Source organism: Heptranchias perlo, chromosome 3 (genome assembly GCF_035084215.1).
Source record: "Heptranchias perlo isolate sHepPer1 chromosome 3, sHepPer1.hap1, whole genome shotgun sequence".
NCBI lineage: Eukaryota > Metazoa > Chordata > Chondrichthyes > Hexanchiformes > Hexanchidae > Heptranchias > Heptranchias perlo.
Genome location: NC_090327.1, coordinates 67,947,704 through 67,968,601, shown reverse-complemented (window position 1 = coordinate 67,968,601; position 20,898 = coordinate 67,947,704). Strand labels below are relative to the sequence as shown.

The following is a 20,898-nucleotide window of genomic DNA, read 5'->3' as shown; positions in this document are numbered from 1 at the left end:
GGCTTAATGTGCACAGTCACTTCCAGTGGACTCCAAGGCTTAATGTGCTCAGTCACTTCCAGTGAACTCCAAGGCTTAATGTGCACAGTCACTTCCAGTGCACTCCAAGGCTTAATGTGCACAGTCACTTCCAGTGCACTCCAAGGCTTAATGTGCACAGTCACTTCCAGTGCACTCCAAGGCTTAATGTGCACAGTCACTTCCAGTGGACTCCAAGGCTTAATGTGCTCAGTCACTTCCAGTATACTCCAAGGCTTAATGTGCTCAGTCACTTCCAGTGCACTCCAAGGCTTAATGTGCACAGTCACTTCCAGTGGACTCCAAGGCTTAATGTGCTCAGTCACTTCCAGTATACTCCAAGGCTTAATGTGCTCAGTCACCTCCCTCCACATGGAAAGGCAGTAATTTCCCATCAACAGCAATGTCATTACCAGCAAGCAGAAAGTTAAACCATCCAATCAGAACTTAGCAGATAATCACAGTAACTATTGTGTTCCTCCATTACTTAGCAAAATACTACAGCAATTTTGTTACCCCTAGCTCACATTGTGCTTTCTTATGAGCTGAATGTTTAAATTTACAGGAACAAAATCATAATTCTGAAAAAATGTCAGCAACTTTACAAAAGCAGGGTGTAAAATCTGTAAACTGATCATTTATTTTCTAAAAATGGTTTGGAGCAATTAAAAGTACTGGAAAAATTCAGATCCCTATAAACTATAGTCTTTTGAACTTGTAGATGTGGCTGGGAAGCTGCAGTGCATTTTGAAAAATGATATTGATTAAATCATTTGCGTATGCAAAATTTAATAGCCAAGAGGCCAACTATCTGATGAGTTCATGGAAAGCACTGTTCTCACTGTGTTACTGAATATCAAATGCAGCCTGAAGAAATGATACGAGTTGGACTGATTATACAGAGAAAGATTCAGATGCAAGTCTGAAAGACTATCACAGATTGTAAAACACTACATAGAAGGTATACATTGGGCTCGATTTTACCAGGCCTGCGGGTTTCCGGCGGGTTGGGTTTCGGGAGCGTGGTCAACACGCTTGGTGAAATTAGTGGGTTGCCCGCGCGATCGTAGCAGGCAATCCACTAATGGGATCCAATTACCTGCTCCTCCGGGCTCCGCGCTGCTGGTCTGCGCGTCGGGCAGGCTGCGCATGCGCAGTACGATCTGTCAGCTGGAGGCTCTCTAGTTAAAGGGGTAGTCCTCCACTGACAGATGCTGCAACCAATAGAACACATTACAGCATGGAGCAGCCCAGGGGGAAGGCTGCTCCCAGTTTAATGATGCCTCACCCCAGGTATCACCAGATGGGGTGAGGAGGAGGGGGAGGACAGAGATCTTGCACCCGGCGGGCGGGAGGAAGCGGCCTGCCTCTGCCACCAAGAAGGCCTGGCTTGAGGTGGCAGAGGAGGTCACCTGCACCACCAACATATCGCCCACCTGCACACAGTGCAGGAGGCGCTCCAATGACCGCAGTAGGTCAGCCACAGTGAGAACACGTAGTCTTTCCCCTACACTCCGTCTGCCACAACACTGCCCCCACCCCACATCTCCTTCGGCACCGCCAACACCACTCTGTCACATCACCCCTCATACCCACTCAAACCCCATCCTCATCTTACCTGCACCTACTCACCTCGCCAGTACTCACCCCGCCACTAACACGCAACCCAATCCTCATACAATCTCATGGCTCTATCCCATACTCACCCTCTCGTGCATCTCCCTCACGGCCAGCCTCATTCAACCTGTCACCACCTGTGCTGTAGCCACAGGGCATGCATCACATATGTGCAGTAGGCAGCGTAAGGCAAACGTGTCGTGAGCATGAAGGGGATGCACAAGGGTGTGTGAGGGTTTGTCATGGGTGTTACCTATATTGAATTTCAGAACAACTCACATCACACATTATATTGGCACCACCACTGTCTCCGCGAATCTTGTCTGTTTTGTGCAATAATGCCCGCTCCTGGGTATCACTATGAGGACCCACCACTGATGCCACCCATTGTGTCACTGCAGAGTAGGTGCAAGTGTATTTGCAGGGCTCTTCTGCGCAGACGACTGAGAGACATCGGCGGTGTACCCGGCTGCACCCTGGAAGGATGCGGAGGAGAAGTTGTGGAGGGCAGTGGTGACTTTGGCAGCGACAGGTAAGCAGATGGTCCGAGGGCCAGCCAGGAGCAGCTCGGCATGAAAGAGGCTGCAGATGTCCACGACTACATGTCGAGTGAATCTGCGCCTCCGTGTGCACTGCTGCTCGGAGAGGTCCGGGGAGCTGCGCCTCGGTCTGTGGACCCTGTGGCGAGGGTAGTGCCCTCTGCGACGCGTCTCTCTCTGCGGTAGCCCTCCCTCCTGCTGTACAGGTGGATGTGTCACAGCACTCTGTTGTGGAGCCCCACATGTCAGAGGTGGACGGCGTGGATGGCGAGGCTGGTGATGTTGTTCGCCCTCCGAGGGGGTCATGACTGCAGCTACGACGGCCCCCATCCGCAATATGTAGATCTGAGGGGGTCCGCAAGGTAGGCACATGTCTCCGGACCCCGGGGTGAGTGTGCAGGTTGGTGACTTTGACCGTCCGGAGGGGGGTGGTGGAGGCCACACTTTGTCCCAAGTGACAGAGCGGCCTCCTGCAATGGGTGAGGGTCTCCCCCCCCCACCACCTGTCAAATGGACCTTTGCAGCTGCCACAGGCTGATGGCTGCAACACGTCCAGTTCAACTAGGACTGTTTCCCCCAGTGTGTGAAACAGTCCCATGTTTCTCCAAAATCACACACAGTCCCTTAATCAGGTCAGTTAATGACCTGAACAAGCGAAATAAATACTGTCAAGTGGCATCCCGCTGGCTTTAATTGCCTGCGGGATTCCCACCAGCGGGGGCTACGCACGCACCCCCGCACGTCATCGGGGAACCCGGAAGTGTGCGGGATCGTGGCGCGATCCGGTCACGTGCCTGGGATTTTCGGGGCCCCCCCGCTGGAAATGCACAGGAAACCCGCCGGTAAAATCGAGCCCATTGTGTCAGTTTCAATTTTTACTTAAATGCACCACTAATAACTTCACATTAATATGGTTACCATACCTACAGAATGCCATTTCTTTACGGAAACATTCAAGAAACATGAATCTAGATTTTCTGATTGGGTGAGCCTGATTGGCACTAGGACAAAGTGTGATTGGCACCTGCCCGACATTACGAGCGCTGATTGAGCCATAATTTCTGGGGTCAGCCTCAATAGAATTTTTTGAGCTCACCCATTTGAAGCAGGAAATAGCAAGGTACTGCAGGGTTAAAGGCTTGCAATAATTTACAGAGGCAGGCATCATCATGACTTATCTGTTCTGGGAAGGAAGTTCTGTGAGTCCAGAACTGCTTTCTGGACTGCAAGAGGGAAGAGAGGCCCAGGTAATTTGAAGGGACAGTGGAAATACTGCTGCAGGAAGTGGGGCAGAGGGAGTGATACCGTTTGGCACTGAGTGCTGCAGGGTCCCAAGTGCTGCATTGACAAGAGATGGCCAGGAGAGTGAATGGCACTTCCACCACCTCTTGCTCAGCCAGGCAAAACTTCATTTTTCATTCTAAAATTCCAAACATATATTTTGTGAAGTTGCTCCTTGGTATTTTCCCGAGAATACAATGACATTTTGAGATTGTTGGTACAGTTAAGAGTAAGATGGGAAGCACTAGTTTTGAACTTGTAAAGTATCTGTGGAGTGCAGTAACGTCTCGCATTCTGCTGCAGGCGGTAGTTGTGAAAGTTTGCTCCTGTACCTGTCTCCATTGCTCATCTGCTACCCCACAGCTTCAGTCTAACGCCCAGGCCTTGCTCAGGTTTTCTGTATTGTCTTGGAAATGTAGGCAAAAATGGAGCAAAGGGTAGAGATGTGCATTCAAGGCTATGTTGAGCATTAATGGTATAGTTCTGGGGGGGGGGAGGGGGGGGGGGGGGGAGGTCCACGTTGCTTTTGGAAGCATGGCAGGGTCCTGGAGAAAGTGTTTAGTTTTTTGGTGGTGGTCACGTTTGAGGAGTTGTAATTTGCCCACCAGCTATTGGATTGGATAATCTGGCCTCTCTCAAGGAGTTTGGCCCAGCCTAGTGATGCCACCTTCATTCCAGCTTGGGGATTCACCGATGGTAAATGCATTTGAGAGTTCTCCATTGTGTGTGTTTATGCAGCGGGGCAGTATTTTGCCCATTGATAGGCGATGTGCTCCTGTGGGTCTCCTGGGCAGGATCTTGGCTGGGTTTCTCCAGTTGCTCTCCATCATGCAGTGCCATCATACTCTGTGGGAGTGTTTCCCTTGGCAACTACCATAATATTCACACTGTGCATATCCTTTCCCTGATATTATGTTTGAAATATCTTGCTCACTTCCAATCTATAAGATTACAATTTATCTCCCGCAGGGCAGATCCCATGTCAGAAACTGGACAGAAGTGGAGTTGACGTTCATCTGGTCCCCATCCCTGTGCCAAATCTTCTGTGGCTAGTTAGTTCTAGTGCACACAGGTTCTTAGTATGACTAGCCAGGCTGATGATCTCTCAGCAGTCTGCAGGGGTCTCCGCACAAGCCGTAGAGCCATGTTTCTTCATTCACTCCCCTGCTGGGGCACCGAACGTCTGTTAAAGAGCAAACTGAGGCAGGCGGCTGGGAAAGTCCCATCCCATCTTATTTGCATTCTAACATTAGGCTTGCACCTACTCAACTGACATCAGACGGGGGATGCTGTGGAAATCCTGTCATGGTTCACTGGGGGGTGGGTAAAGACCTAAAGTAATGGGTCTCCACGTCTTTTGCCTCTGTGTTATGCCTGGAAATTGAGCATTTCTCAGGCACTACAATGGAGAAAATATAGTCTCTCTTGGCGGTCCCAGGGGTCAGCTACAGGGGCTGCAGGAGGCAGGGAAATTGGGCCTTCCCACCATCATTTACATGTTGTAAGATGGTTGACCATCTTCTTTGCTGGGGAAGGAGGAGGAAAATTGACAGTGGTGTTAGTGGGGGCAGGGATGCAGCAGTAGGCTTTCCCACCTGAATTCCCTAGATTTTCCGCTGCAATGTCGCACAAAGTCTTAAATAATGCACGCTTTTAACTTCTAGAACAATGCTCACTTTATCACTTAATCACTGGGTCTCTCAATCTAGCCTGTTTTTCCATAAACAGCCTAATTCAGGTCTTCATTTTGAAACTGGGTACAGTCAGTCAGCTTTCACTTAACTCTGGTTATAACAAAATCAGTACAATCTAAAGTACAGAAATTTTGCATCGTAGGATGAAAATCCTGCTTTTTTCACAAATACAATGGACTGAATTCAATACGTGGGCCTTAAGTTGTGCAACTCTGGCCTAATTCCTCTGTGAAGCATATAATTTTACCTTAAAATGTAATAATAATTTCAAATCCAAAGCCCTTCATGAAAAAATATTAGAAATTCTTCACGTCATTAGTCATTGGAAAACTGGCAATTACAATTCAAACTTCCATCAGTATTTTAATATCCATTCTTTAAATTAATTAAGTTTGAAGGAGATTTTTATAAAATCTGTGAATGGTGTCCCAAAAGAATTGTGTGCCCGTGGAAATAAGATCAGAGGTCATTTTAATTGTAGGGCTCTAACTGGAACTCAACCATTATTATAATTGTCATTTGATGGTGATACTTTATATAAAGCACTTATATTTTGCAGTTGATCAGTTTCTGTCAGAAAATGAGACACCGTAACATGATGTGACTCTCATTATTGTTGCTTAAGGTTGATTTGTGGTACAAATTGATAATTTGCCATTTCCTAAGTCAAAAGCACATTATCAAAAGTGCAAAAATTACATTTCTATTTTACGTGTGACCTCCAGCCTCTCTTTCATTCTCTTTTTTTCTCTTTCTCTTTGGAATCATAGAATGGCCACAGCACAGAAGGAGGCCATTTGGCCCATCAAGCCTGTGCCGGCTCTTTGTAAGAGCAATCCAGTTAGTCCCATCCCCCCGCTCTTTTCCCCATAGCCCTGCAAATTTTTTCCCTTCAAGTATTTATCCAATTCCTTTTTGAAAGCCATGATTGAATCTGCTTCCACAGCCCTTTCAGGAAGCACATTCCAGATCATAACTACACACTGCGGAAAAAACTTTTCCCTCAGGTCGCCTCTGGCGCTTTTTCCAATCACTTTAAATCTGTATTCTCTGGTTCTCGACCCAATGGGAACAGTTTCTCTTTATTTACTTTATCTAAACCCTTCATAATTTTTAACACTTTTATCAAATCTCCTCTTAACCTTCTCTGCTCTAAGGAGAACAACCCCAGCTTCTCCAGTCTAGCCACTTAACTGAATTCCCTCATCCCTGGAACCATTCTAGTAAATCTTTTCTGCACCCTCTCGAAGGCCTTCACATTCTTCCTGAAGTGCAGTGCCCAGAATTGGACACAATACTCCAGTTGTGGCCAAACAAGTGTTTTATAAAGGTTCAACATAACATCCTTGCTTTGGTACTTTATGCCTCTATATATAAAGCCCAGGATCCTGTATGCTTTTTTAACCGCTTTCTCAACCTGTCCTGCCACCTTCAAAGATTTGTGCACATATACCCTCAGGTCTTTCTGTTCCTGCACCCTGTTTAGGATTGTACCATTTAGTTTATATTGCCTCTCCTCATTCTTCCTGTCAAAATCTATCAATTTACAGTTCTCTGCATTAATTTTCATCTGCCATGTGTCCGCCCATTCCACCAGCCTGTCTGTACTCTTGAAGTCTATCACTATTCTCCTCGCTATTTACTACATTTCCAAGTTTTGTGTCTTCTGCAAATTTTGAAATTGTGCCCTGTACACCCAAGTCCAAGTCATTAATATATCAAAAAAAGCAGAGATCCTAGTACCGACCCCTGGGGAACACCACTATATATCTTCCTCCAGTCCAAACCAGTACTCTCTGTTCACCAGTACTCTTTGTTTCCTGTCACTTAGCCAATTTCATATAAATGCTGCCACTGCCCCTTTTATTCCATGGGCTTCAATTTTGCTGACAAGTCTTTCTTCTCTTTTTTGCTTCTTTCTCTCTTCTCTCTCTCTTTCTCTTGCTTTTTCTGTTGCTACTTTGTTGGCTCCTGTTTTATGGATACTATCATCAGCTGCTCGGAACTTTTCTCTCTTGTTTTTCCAAACCCGCAGATATGCAATCCTACATGATGTTCCTCCTATTTCCCTTGTTATGTTGAAATTTTTTACATTGTCTTCCACTCTAACTCATGTTTTCCCAGGATATCAAAACTTGGGTGTCTTCTCAATTTTTTTTGACAATATCAATGACAAAACAAATCTTTCATTGAAAGATGTTTAGAGTGTTTGCACTTTAGTCAGTTATGTTAATTTAGCCAGTTACATTTATTAACAGGCTGCCAATGCACCTCAATGTACCCATGCTCGGCAGCTGTCATAGAGGGATAAAGAGGACAGACTTGGTCTCCAAGGAACCAGCCGTACATTTTTCTTTCTGGTTCAAATAATGGGGGCACAATGGATTGCTTTATAATAAAGTCATCATGAGCGCCATGATCCTGTGCAGATGGTCACAGGCAAACTGCACATTAATAAAATGACAACTTTTGCAATTTATGAATGCACAACTATTGTTGCACAGGAGCACATAGGCCAAATGGGCACCAATATTAAGTCACCAGGCTCTGCTGACGTGCACCCTAGGCTATTGAAAGAAGTCAGAGAGGGAACAGCAGAAATGTAACACCTTTGTTCAAGAAGGGGGAGAGGGATAAATCAAGCAATGATAGACCAGTTAGTCTAATGTAAGTTGTGGGAAAACTTTTATAATCCATAATTCAAGATTAAAATTTGTAACCATTTAGAAATGTATGGTTTAATCAAGGACAACCAGCATGGATTGGTTAAAATTAACAGTGTTTTTGAAGAAGTGACTGATTGGATAGATAAAAGGGGAAGGCAGTAGATGTAGCGTACATGGATTTTCAATTGGTGATCGTTAGGTATCTTAGAAGCGGTTTGTTGGAAAAATTCAGTCTTATGGGGGTAAATTTTAACTTCGAGCCGGGAAGGAAGCGAGGGGGTGGGGGTGGGGGTGGGGGGTTGGGGGGAGATGTTCATGTGCAAAACCTGGTAGGTAAGTGGGCGGATCGTGTTCACAGATCAAGACCTTAATGAGGCCAATCAATTTCACTTCCAGGTTTCCTGCCCAGCAGCTAGTCTGATTAACAGGCTGGCTGTCTGTCGGGCAGGAAGCCCTTCTGCAACAGGCTACAGCCAGGGATCGGAGGGAGGGAGGGATCATGGGCCGGGAAGAAGTTCGGGGGGCCGGGGAAGAGATCAGGGGGGGCCAGGGAAGAGATCGGGGGGGGGGGTGCTGAGAAGAGATCGGGGGGCCAGGGAAGAGATCAGTGGGGTCAGGGAAGAGATCGGGGGGGCTGGGAAGAAGATTGAGGGGCCGGGGAAGAAGATTGAGGGGCCGGGGAAGAGGTCGGGTGGGGGGCCGGGAAGAAGATCGAAGGGCCGGGAAGAAGATCGAGGGGCCGGGAAGAAGATCGGAGGTCACTGGAGTTCGGGTGAAGAGTCGGAGGTAGGTGGATATCCACCCCGGAGGGGGTGGGTGGTCCACCATTAATTTATACAAAACATTGGTCAGGCCACTGTTAGAGTGCTGTGTGCAGTTTTTGGATAGCACATTAGAGGAAAGGACATTAGAGCCATGGAAAACATACAGCTTAGATTCATGAGGATTATGCCAAAAATGGGAAAATATAGTTATGAGGAAAGACTTGAGGTACTAGCACTATCTCCACAGGAGCAGTGACAGCTAAGAGGAGGTTTAATAGCAGTTTGTAAAATTATGAAGAGTTTTGACTGAGTGAATAGGGAAAGACTATTTCCTCATATTGGGAAGTCATCGACTTTAAATTATCACTAAGAGAGTGACGAGAGAGATTAGGAGAAATTTCTTTGCACAGAGTTGTTGGAACATGTTAGTAAAGCCAGCAGTTAACTGAGGCATAGAAAACAGAAGGTCTGAGGTTCAGTTCCCAGTGTCTGCTGATCTCAGCTGAACTAGCAATCAGAGCATTATCATTGGTCTCAGGGCAATTCGGTAAGGGGTGGGAAAATTGTCATCCAGTAGCACCTGCTGGAAAAGCTGCATATGTGAGGATAATGGGCAAAGGCAGAATTGGGCTGTGAAACCTGCTATGGGTGAATAGCTTGATTTAAATTGACAACATTATTAGAAAATAAATAGCAATTAAAAAATTATAACAGTATAATAAAAGGAGTGTATTGTTTATTCTATTTCTATTTACATATCCTTAAAAAAAAATGTAACAATAACATAGTGTAAAAATTATTTAGAAAGTATAATAATTTTAATATACTGGTGTACCGTATAAAGTATTTTAGTATTACATATTGCATTTCTGCCTTTGATTTGGGATTGCCATATTGCTGCTATTTATATCTAATGGATAACTAGTAATTTAAAGGAATAGAGCAATCACTCTGTTTTGCTTCATATGCTAGTGTTTGATGTATTGGGCCAGAATTTGCTGTAGCAGGGGATTTAAAGGCATCTTCCGTTAGTTAGACTAGCCCCTGCTCCCCTCAGCTCAAAAATGTTTTGCCCACAAAGTTGTTGAAAGTGTAGGCTGATAATGGCTCAGCGAGGGAAACAGGGCACCTGGGTGCGTTTGAATGCGCGCACGCAGCCGAATCCTGGAAGGTGAGTCCCCAATTACTGCCGGTGGGCGGGTAGTTAGCACGCAAATTTTAAACATATTTTAAACAAATTTAATGTCTCCTGCATGGGTTTCCCGGGGCTCCTGAATCTCGCCAGTAAAACGGAGACGAGATTCAGCTGAAGTTGATTTGGGCTTTTAAACCTGTGATTGACCCATCTCAATAAAAGCTCAGGTATTGCAGCCTGGCCTCTCAGTTCTCTCAGGCAAATGTTTGGCTGTGAGTTCTTGTGTTGAGACTGAGAATTCTTTGTTGAGACATCTCTAGAAAAACTTTGGAGCCTCTCGAACTGACAAAATCAAGATGGGGGTGCAATAGATGTATTCCAGAGGACATCTGAGGAAGAGGAAAATGACCATCCACGCCAGCCACGTCGTGCTGTGTTGGGATCTGCTGGTGCACTAGAGAGAGGTGCACAACAAGGATCTGGAGAACAGCAGAGAGAGGAGCAACAGAGGGGCCGAGGTCGCAGGAGGGACTACCCATGTGAGAGGGTCTACAGGCAGAGGCTGAGCTTCCTGGACCTCCCTGAGGAGCAGTGCCTACGCAGGCTCAGATTGAGTCAGCAGGTGGTCACAGACATCTGTAGTCTCCTTGAATAAGAGCTGCTGCCTGCTGGACCTGGTGGCCACGCATTGCCCGTTGCAGTAAAAGTCACCCCTGCCCTCAATTTCTTTGCCTTTGGATCCTTCCAGGGCCCCACCAGTGACATCTCCAGGGTGTGTCAATGTCCTGCACATAAGTGTACAAGACAGGTGACGGATAGGGTGTTTGCCAGAGCGTCCATTTACATGAATACCCCCTGCGATGACAATAGCCAGAATGAGCAGGCAGTGGGTTTCACCTATATGGCTGGCTTCCCACAGGTGTAGGGCACAATTGATTGCGCACACATGGCAATCCGAGGACCACCATATGAGCCAGGAGTCTTCATAAACCAAATGGGCTATCGCTCCATCAATGTACGGCTGGTGTGTGACCACAGGAAGAGATTTCTGCAGGTGTGGGCCAGATTCCCATTCCCTGACAGCATTCATGATGCCTTCATTTTGCGCCAGTGCAACATTCCAGGCCTCTTCCAATCAAGAGACAGACTTAAGGGCTGGCTCGTTGGAGACAAGGGATACCCCCTGAAAACTTGGCTCATGACACCCGTGAGGAATCCTACCACTGAAGCACAAGAGAGATAAAACCAGAGCCACGTGACCATCAGGCGTGTCATTGAGCAAGATGCACTTCAAGTGCCTGGAAAGGTCTGGAGGTGCCCTTCAGTACTCGCCAGCGAAGCTCTCCAGAATAATCGTGGTGTGCTGCATCCTGCACAACAAAGAGGTTTACAGAAGGAGGAGGACAAAGGTGCTCGTCAATCATCTGTTGGCGACAACATTGAATAAGAAGATGAAGAGGACGAGGAGGAGGAATATGATGATGGTCCACCCATCGTCAGACCAGCCACACACATCATTGCCTGGGATGCCAGGGATTTCCTCATCTCTCACAGGTTCTCTTCATAACAGTGGCAAAAGAGAGACATTGAGATACTCAGGCCAGCTGGAAACACCACCACCACCAACAACCAACCACGCAAACACCCATTTCACATCCGCCCAATGGATACCGTCATATATTGACATTCATCATGAAGCAAATGAAAGGGCGACTTAACAATCGGGACGCAATAATGGCCAAGATGTGCCAATATAAAAAAAAGGAAACTTAATAACGTAACATTTCTTCAAACACCCTTGTGCATACCCTTGGTGAACTACAACTGCTTGAACTTACTCTTCCTACTGCTTCTACGTGATGATCCCCTGTGGCTTCAGCAAAGGTAGAGGTAGGTTGCTCAGATCCCTGCCCTCACTGCTGAGATGCTTTTGACCTATGACCACTAGGTTTTGGAGCCTGTGAGGGCCCCACCAAAGACTGCTCCACCTGCACCTGTGCAGGGGCAGATTTGGCCATTGGGAAAGGAGGCAGCATTTTGCGATCTGATTGCGGCGGGGGTGGGGGGGGGGCGGTGGGAGGACAACGGGTGAGACGTGGGAGCGCTTTGAGTGGAATTCCCACTTTTATGTCCCCTTTCACCATCATCCCTCTCCCGGGTCAATGTCACATCACTTCTACCACTCTGCTGGAGAGCAGCTTGGTGCAGATCACACAGTGACGCATTGTATGGCCACGGATACGGTATCTGTTACCCTGCTTAAGGCCGCAGACATGTTGGCTTCCAAAGTACGCACAGCCCATTCGTACATGTTAAAATTTATATTACAATATGCTCACATATTTTGACATTTGAAGGATTGTCTGCAAATAATGGAATTTAAAGGGGATAGATTGTATTTCTGTTTGACACCAAATCGTGTTCACTTCTGTGATGGAAACATTATTCTGAGGAATGCAAACCAAGCTCTGCATTTCCTCTTGCTTCTTCTATTAGTCAAGAACAGTAAGTGGGTGGCCATCCGGCAGGGTAGGAAGAGGCGGGCAGTGCAGGAATCCTCTGGGACTGTGTTGCTCACTAACCGGTTTTCAGTATTGAATGCCGGTGAGGGTGACGGCACCTCGAAAGAGTGCAGTCTGCAGCATGGCACTGTGGAGCAAAGGACTGCACAGGGGGGCACAGCAAAGTGCAGGAATGCAGTGGTTATAGGGGATTCAATAGTCAGGGGGATAGACAGGCATTTCTGCAACCACTGATGTGAGTCCCGCATGGTGTGTTGCCTCCTCAGTGCCAGGGTAAAGGACATTTTGAGGGGGGAAGGGGAACAGCCAGAAGTCATTGTCCATGTGGGAACCAATGACACAGGAAGGAAAAGGGTTGTAGTCCTGCAGTCAGAGTTTCAGGGCCTGGAGGGGGAGGGGGGAGTTAGAAAGCAGGACCTTAAAGGTAGCAATCTCTGGATTACTCCCAGTGTCGTGCACTAGTGAGTAAAGGAATAGTAGGATAAGACAGGTTAATGCGTGGCTGGAGAAATGGTGCAGGAGGGAGGGCTTCAGATTCCTGGGTCATTGGGACCGGTTCTGGGGCAGGAGGGATCTGTTCAAGATGGACGGGTTGCACCTCAACAGAGCTGAGACCAACGTCCTCATGGGGAGATTAACTAGTGCTGTGGGGGGAGTTTAAACTAATTTGGCATTAGAGAGGAGAAACAAGGTGCACAGAGGACTGGGAGAGACAAATGGCACTCGAGTAAAGACTGGTTCAGAAATAGGAGGGTTCAGACATGGGACAAATGCGAGGCAATCTAAGATGAGTTTGGAACGTATTTGCTTAAATGCACGTAGTGTGGTAAATAAGGTTGGTGAGATGCAAGCACAAGTCCCCACATGGGACTATGATATAATGGCAATAACAGAGATCTGGCTCAAAGAAAGGGAGGATTGGGTACTCAATATTCCTGGCTACAATGTATTCAGGAAAGATAGGGAAGGAAAGAAAGGAGAGGGGCTGGCAGAATTGACCAAAGAAACTATTAAAGCACTGGAAAGGGATGATGTAGTTGAGGGGTCAAAGACAGAATCTATTTGGTTAAAATTAAGGAACAATAGAGAAGCTTTTACACTGCAGGGTGTGTACTGTAAGCCCCTAAATAGTGGGAAGGAGATAGAGGAGCAAATTTGCAGGCAAATTACAGAAAGATGCAAGAACTATAGAGTAGTGATAATGTGGGACATCAATTACCTCAATACAGACTGAGATAGTAACAGTGTAAAGGACAAAGAGGGGGTGGAATTCCTGAAATGGGGAATGAAGTGGGGCAAGTGGAGTGTTTTTTTTATTCGTTCATGGTATGTGGGCATCGCTGGTGAGGCCAGCATTTATTGCCCTTGAGAAGGTGGCGGTGAGCTGTCTTCTTGAACCGCTGATAACTGAGTGGCGTCTCCCTGGGAATTAGAACTATTGTTCTTTTTGATATATAATAATGCCCTGGACTTAGGGTATATAGGGTATAAAGTTAACAGATGACACAAAATTCCAAAATGTATTAAACAATGTGGAGGATAGTGACAGACTTCAGGAGGACATAGACAGACTGGTGAAATGAGCAGGCACGTGGCAGATGAAATTTAACACAGAGAAGTGTGAAGTGATAAGTAATACATTTTGGTAGGAAGATTGAGGAGATGCAATATAAACTAAATAGTACAATTTTAAGGGGGTACACAAAGGGTGTATGTACACAAATCTTTGAAGGTGGCAGGTGACAAGTTGAGAAGGCTGTAAAAAATGCACATGGAATTCTGGGCTTTATTAATAGGGACATAAAGTACAAAAGCAAGGAAGTTATGCTAAACTTTATAAAACATTGGTTAAGCCTCTGCTGGAGTACTGTGTTCAATTTTGGGCACCACACTTTAGGAAAGATGTCAAGGCCTTAGTGAGGGTGCAGAGGAAGTTTCCTAGAATGGTAACAGGGATGAGGGACTTTAGTTTTATGGAGAGACTGGAGAAGCTGGGGTTGTTTGCATTAGAGCAGAGAAGATTAAGAAGAGATTTGATAGTATCATAGTATCATAGTATCATAGTTTGGTACAGCACAGAAGGAGGCCATTCGCCTCCATCGTGCCTGTGCCGGCTCTTTGAAAGAGCTATCCAATTAGTCCCACTCTCCTGCTATATAGAGGTGTTCAAAAGCATGAACAATTTTGATAGAGTAAATAAGGAGAAACTGTTTCCAGTGGCAGAAGGGTCAGTAACCAAAGGACACGGATTTAAGGTGATTGGCAAAAGAACCAGAGGCGGCATGAGGAAACATTTTTTTACTCAGTGAGTTGTTATGATCTGGAATGCATTGCTTGAAAGGATGATTGAAGCAGATTTATTAATAACTTTCAAAAGGAAATTGGATAAATACTTGGAGGGAAAAAATTTACAGGACTATGGGGAAGAACAGGGGAGTGGGACTAACTGGATAGTTCTTTCAAAGGGCCGGACTAGGTACGATGGGCCAAATGGCCTACTTCTGTGCTGTATCATATGATGAAACTATGAAACTAAATGCATATATTTGAAACTTGAACTTATAGAACAGATCTGTACAATACTAGGGACATCTGAGTCAGTATTAATCTAATTCTTAGCTGGTGTGAGGCATTGACCTCAGCTTCTCTGGCTCCCATACCATTATAAAATAAAACTTTATAGACTCCTCACCCTGACACAAAGTTTCCGAATAGCTTCAAGCCCATTTTCAACATGTGTTTTTACTTTTCTCCTGCTCCATTACCAAAGAGGAATTTTGATCTTTAAATTTCCTGAGTAGGAATTTCCTAATGGCACAGTGGATTAATACGTTGTATGGTATTGTACTGAACCATAGTTCAGTCACAATCTATGATGAGTTCATGGATCCTGGTTACGGCAGCGATAAGGCACTACAGTTAACCACAGTATCCTTAGGCAGAGAAGGCAAAAATCATGCAAGGTTCTGGGCTCCTGATTGCTATCCAGTAGCACCTGCTACAATGCTCCCCAATTTGAATGGCACGCTGAAATTCATTGTTTAGCCTCAGGCAGGAAGAATGGATATGATGCCAGAGGGCTGGCAGTGTCCATGGAATTATACCACATCAAGAAATACTGATTTCAAAAGGGGATGAGTGAACAGAGAAAACTGAAGGAAAAACTACTATCTGCACTGTATGAGACCATGCAATAAGCAAATATAAATCCCATCGCCAGTGCCTATAAGTCAGAGGCACATTAAACTAAGATGATTTAGATTTCTTTTCAGAGTAAATTGCACACAATTACATCTTGCATCAGCATTCACCCTGAACCAAGGTGTGCAAATAAAATTTAATCTGAGGTGTTTACATTGCACATTAAAATTAATGGGAAGGGTAGAGAATAAGGTAGTTTGCATGCTAAAAAAAAGCATTAATGTTTCATACAACGTCACTAAAATAATTTAGTGCTATTACAAAGGAAATTAGCTCTAGTGCCTTAAAGTTACAGTTCTTAGGAATTTCAAATGATCAAGGTATATCAACACATTAATTTGATACAATAGGGTAAATATGCTGATTGGGTAAGTCAGTAATGCAAAAGCTGATTAGGTAAACATGGTCAGAGAATAAACAAGTAGGCCATAGGCTTGTTCCTTACCTTATTTGTGCGGCATGTTTGTAAAATGGGCTCTAGGGGGGAAGGCATGTTCAAGCTTTGACAATTGGGTTCTTAAAGGAGAGCTGTACTGTTTCCTATTGGAGTTAAAGAGTTTTCATTAGTACTTTTGGATTCCTTTTGCACATTTCTTTCTGCTTTTGTTTGGCCATTCTTTTTTGCATTTAAAATTTTTTTTCCTCTTGTTTTTCCCCACATAGTATTGCTGCCAATTTAAGTTGCCACAACCAAATATCTGAGGATTGGAGTTCTTGTGAGAATTTGTCTTGCACTCAGAGATTTGGAGATCCCCACCATGGTGATGGTGGGGAGCTTAGCAATGATGGGTATGTTGAAGGTCATGGGGAAATGACTGGACTTTCTCTTGTTTGAGATGGCTATTACCTGGCACTTATGTGGCATGAATCTTACCTGCGACTTGTTAGCACAAGCCTAGATGTTATCCAGGTCCTGTTGTAGGTTGGCATTATTATTGGAGTTGTGAATGTAGCTGAACATATGGAATCGTCAGTAAATAGCCCCACTCCTGACCTTATGATGGAAGGAACATCATTGATGAAGCATCTGAAGATAGATGGACTGAGGACGCCTTCCTGGGAACTCCTGCTGTGACTTCCTGGGGCTGTGAAGACTGGCCTACAACCACAACTACCTCCCTTTGCATTAGGTAAAACACCAGTAAATGGAGGGTTTTCTCTCTGGCCCCCCTTGATCATAGTTTTGCTAGGGCTCCTTGATGCCATACTCAAATGCTGCTTGATGTCAAGGGGAGTTACTCCCACCTCTCAAGCCTCTCATTGATTTTGACTACTACTGCTTTTTGACAGCCACTTTTTTGCCCCAACCATCATTTGTAAAGACTGAAAAGTAGTAATAACTAATTTACCGCTTTTGTAAAAGCTGAAGTTTGTCTTGCCCCACATTTATGGTCATTTACCTTGGAATTTTACCAGCAGCTAATTAGGGCTGCCGACATATAATTTCTTCCCCCCCACCCCTTTGTCAAGCTCCCATCACCAGGCCCAAGTGGGAGTTGGGAGCTTGCTATAGAGATTTGGCAGGGTCAGTGTTCCTCCATTCTGTCAGGGACAACCCTGCTTCGCTCCACTTGTGCTTGTTTTGTGAACATTACAGAGAATTCACCCCACTGTTGGCAACATGCTCAGCCTACACGGCACCTTGTGTGAGTCTATGAAAATGCAACATGCAAGCAGCTTATATTGGCAGTGTGCTTTCAAGGTACAACTTCCAAGATTGATGTGCAATATTAAAAGCACATCAGAATGATACCAGGGCTAAAAGGGTTAAATTATGAGGGCAGGTTGCTTAGACTAGGCTTGTATTACCTTGAATATAGAAGATTAAGGGGTGATCTAATTGAAGCGTTTAAGATGATTAAATGATTTGATAGGGTAGATAGAGAGAAACTATTGTTCTGGTGGGAGAGTCCAGAACAAGGGGGCATAACATTAAAATTAGAGCTAGGCTGTACAGGGGTGATGTCAGGAAGCACTTTTTCACACAAAGGGCAGTGGAAATCTGCAACTCTCTCCCATAAAGCTGTTGAGGGTAGGTGAATTGAAAATTTTAAAACTGAGATTGATAGATTTTTGATAGGTAAGGGTATTAAAGGATATAGAAATAAGGCAAGTAAATGAAGTTAAGATACAGATCAGCCATGATCTAATTGAATGGCAGAACAGGCTCGAGGGGCTGAATGGCCTACTCCTGTTCCTATGTTCCATATTTGAGTACCAATAACAAAGTTTGCCCTGTAGCAATTTGGCATGTGCTTGTATGAAAAACACTAAATAGTTGCCTGGATATATTGTATGCTGTCTCAGTAAGGCTGCACATAGGATGTATCCTATATCATATACTTTTGAGTGGGCACATTCTGAGTAGTCTCACCTCAGTGATTTCCTTGAGGCCTGACAAGGTTTTCCCCATTTACTCCAATGATCTGCATTCATTCACTTTGCCACTTCCACTGAAGTATTTCTCATAGTGCTCCTGATAAGAAAGTGTTCCTTAGGTCCTTGAAGGGCAACACTTCTTTACTAAGAACATAAGAAATAGCAGCAGGAGTAGACAATATGGCCCCTCGAGCCTGCTCCACCATTCAATAAGATTAGGGCTGATCTTCTACCTCAACCTCACTTTCCTGCCCTATCCCCATATCCATTGATTCCCTTAGAGTCCAAAAATCTATCGACCTCAGTCTTGAATATACTCAATGACTGAGCCTCCACAGCCTTCTGGGGTAGAGAATTCCAAAGTTTCACAACCCGAGTGAAAAAATTTTTCCTCATCTCGGTCCTAAATGGCCAACCCCTTATCTTGAGACTATGACCCATGGTTCTAGACTCTCCAGCCAGGGGAAACAGCCTCTCAGCATCTACCCTATCAAGCCCTCTAAGAGGGCTGCCCCTCCTGAAGCAGCACCTCAACAGCAGCATCCTCAGATGGGCCAGTTTTGCTCTGCTGCCGTTTACCCACCATTGCTTAAGACCCAATTTTCTAATTTGGTGCTCTTGAATGCAGCTCCCCTTTAAGTGCAAGCAGCAGCTCTTTAAGAGCAGGTGCTTCACCAGACCTTTTGCACCCCTCCCCTAATCAGCGAGTTCCTTGCACCTGGGTCAATCTCACAAGAAGCGTATTAAAACTCTGCTAACGAGCTGACGATGTAAAATTTTGCTGTCCAGGCAAAATGAGCACAGAATGTATGCAGCGATCCTATTCCAGTGACACTATACCGGGACTAGAATATTTGGTCATATGTCAATGTAAAATGTTTGTTAAGGTCTAAGATGCTAAGAAAAATCTAAACAGTACTTCCTTTAAGGTCCTTTAACAAATACTGACCTTATGTAAACACAACAAAACCTTTGTTTACTTCAAACTATATAGTAAGATATTAGCAGTGTTTGCCAAACTAGCCATAAATTAACCATTGAATTACATCTGAATTATTAGACATCAATGTTTCTTCAGTGTAATCTTGAATACTGTGATATAGAATGTGAGTAGAGGAAACATCAATTCTTGACCCCCATCATTTTAAATAACTGAAGTAAATTGGAATGGCAGCTGTATTACAGTAAACTTCCTTTTAATATTTTTATCCAATATTTATTTTCACACCCAAGGTACTGAGCTCCCTGCATTATCTTGGCTTTTGAGCCTTGTTTGGTGAATTGTTAATTTATGGTATCTTGAATTATTAAATGGAGAATGGCTCAATTATAAAAAAATGTTTTTTGGGGGGTGGGGGCAGGAGGCAAAAATGTCCAGTGTTGTTCCATATCGGCATACCACGTGATTATTCGATTGGGGCATGATTACAACCCTCTAAAGATGAAAACCTGGCAGTAGAGGGCAATAATGAGAGCTTAGTATTCCATCACATTTTACTTTTTTGTATTGAGAAACAAGGCAGAGGGCTGAGGATTGTATTGCAGGGCACCACCAAGGATTAAAAGAGTAGAGTAGAAGAGAAGATGAAATGCATCAGCAAGTGGTGATTAAGTGAGACTGAACTTGGGTTTTAAACACATGAACATGTAGGAGGAAGGAAAAACAGAGGGTGATAAGCATTCCTCTCTGGCCGACTGTCTAAATCCCCAGGATGGATATAGTGACAGTGTGTGTTGTGTGCCTGGCCGAACTGGGGTCCAGCTCTGCTTCCTGTAGCACACTGAGAGAAAGACAAAAGGAAGATAAAGTACAATGGTGACCTTCAGAGCAGCCTTCACATGTTGCTTTCAGTAGAATGATATGGTAAGGGCTTCAGCATATGCTTTGCTACCGGTAAGTGAATGAGATAATAAGGAATGTTTTTTTATTATTCGTTCATGGGATGTGGGCGTCGCTGGCGAGGCCGGCATTTATTGCCCATCCCTAATTGCCCTTGAGAAGGTGGTGGTGAGCCGCCTTCTTGAACCGCTGCAGTCCCTGTGGTGAAGGTTCTCCCACAGTGCTGTTAGGAAGGGAGTTCCAGGATTTTGACCCAGTGATGATGAAGGAACGGCGATATATTTCCAAGTCGGGATGGTGTGTGACTTGGAGGGGAAGGTGCAGGTGGTGTTGTTCCCATGTGCCTGCTGCTCTTGTCCTTCTAGGTGGTAGAGGCCGCGGGTTTGTAGGTGCTGTCAAAGAAGCCTTGGCGAGTTGCTGCAGTGCATCCTGTGGATGGTAAACACTGCAGCCACAGTGCGCCGGTGGAGAAGGGAGTGAATGTTTAGGGTGGTGGATGGGGTGTCAATCAAGCGGGATGCTCTGTCCTGGATGGTGTCGAGCTTCTTAAGTGTTGTTGGAGCTGCACTCATCCAGGCAAGTGGAGAGTATTCCATCACACTCCTGACTTGTGCCTTGTAAATGGTGGAAAGGCTTTGGGGAGTCATTGCCATTGACTTCAATTTTACTAGGGCTCCTTGGTGCCACACTCGATCAAATGCTGCCTTGATGTCAAGGGCACACTCCTGACTTGTGCCTTGTAAATGGTGGAAAGGTTCTGGGGAGTCAGGAGGTGAGCCACTCACTGCAAAATACCCAGCCTCTGACCTGCTCTTGTAGCCACAGTATTTATGTGGCTGGTCCAGTTAAGTTTCTGGTCAATGGTGACCCCCAGGATGTGGATGGTGGGAGATTCAGCGATGGTAATGCCGTTGAATGTCAAGGGGAGGTGGTTAGACTCTCTCTTGTTGGAGATGGTCATTGCCTGGCACTTGTCTGGTGCGAATGTTACTTGCCACTTATCAGCCCAAGCCTGGATGTTGTTCAGGTCTTGCTGCATGCGGGCACGGACTGCTTCATTATCTGAGGGGTTGCGAATGGAACTGATCACTGTGCAATCATCAGCGAACATCCCCATTTCTGACCTTGTGATAGAGGGAAGGTCATTGATGAAGCAGCTGAAGACGGTTGGGTCTAGGACACTGCCCTGAGGAACTCCTGCAGCAATGTCCTGGGGCTGAGATGATTAGCCTCCAACAACCA

The 20,898-nt window shown here is 45.3% G+C and overlaps 1 long non-coding RNA gene across 1 annotated transcript in view; it reads right to left on the bottom strand.

The window, feature by feature from the left end:
* Positions 1–20,898, bottom strand: part of LOC137315315 (uncharacterized) — a 189,889-nt gene that overhangs the window by 53,653 nt on the left and 115,338 nt on the right. The window contains exon 2 of the long non-coding RNA XR_010961368.1: positions 15,883–15,977. This is a non-coding gene — a long non-coding RNA (uncharacterized lncRNA). The remainder of the gene's footprint in view (positions 1–15,882; positions 15,978–20,898) is intronic.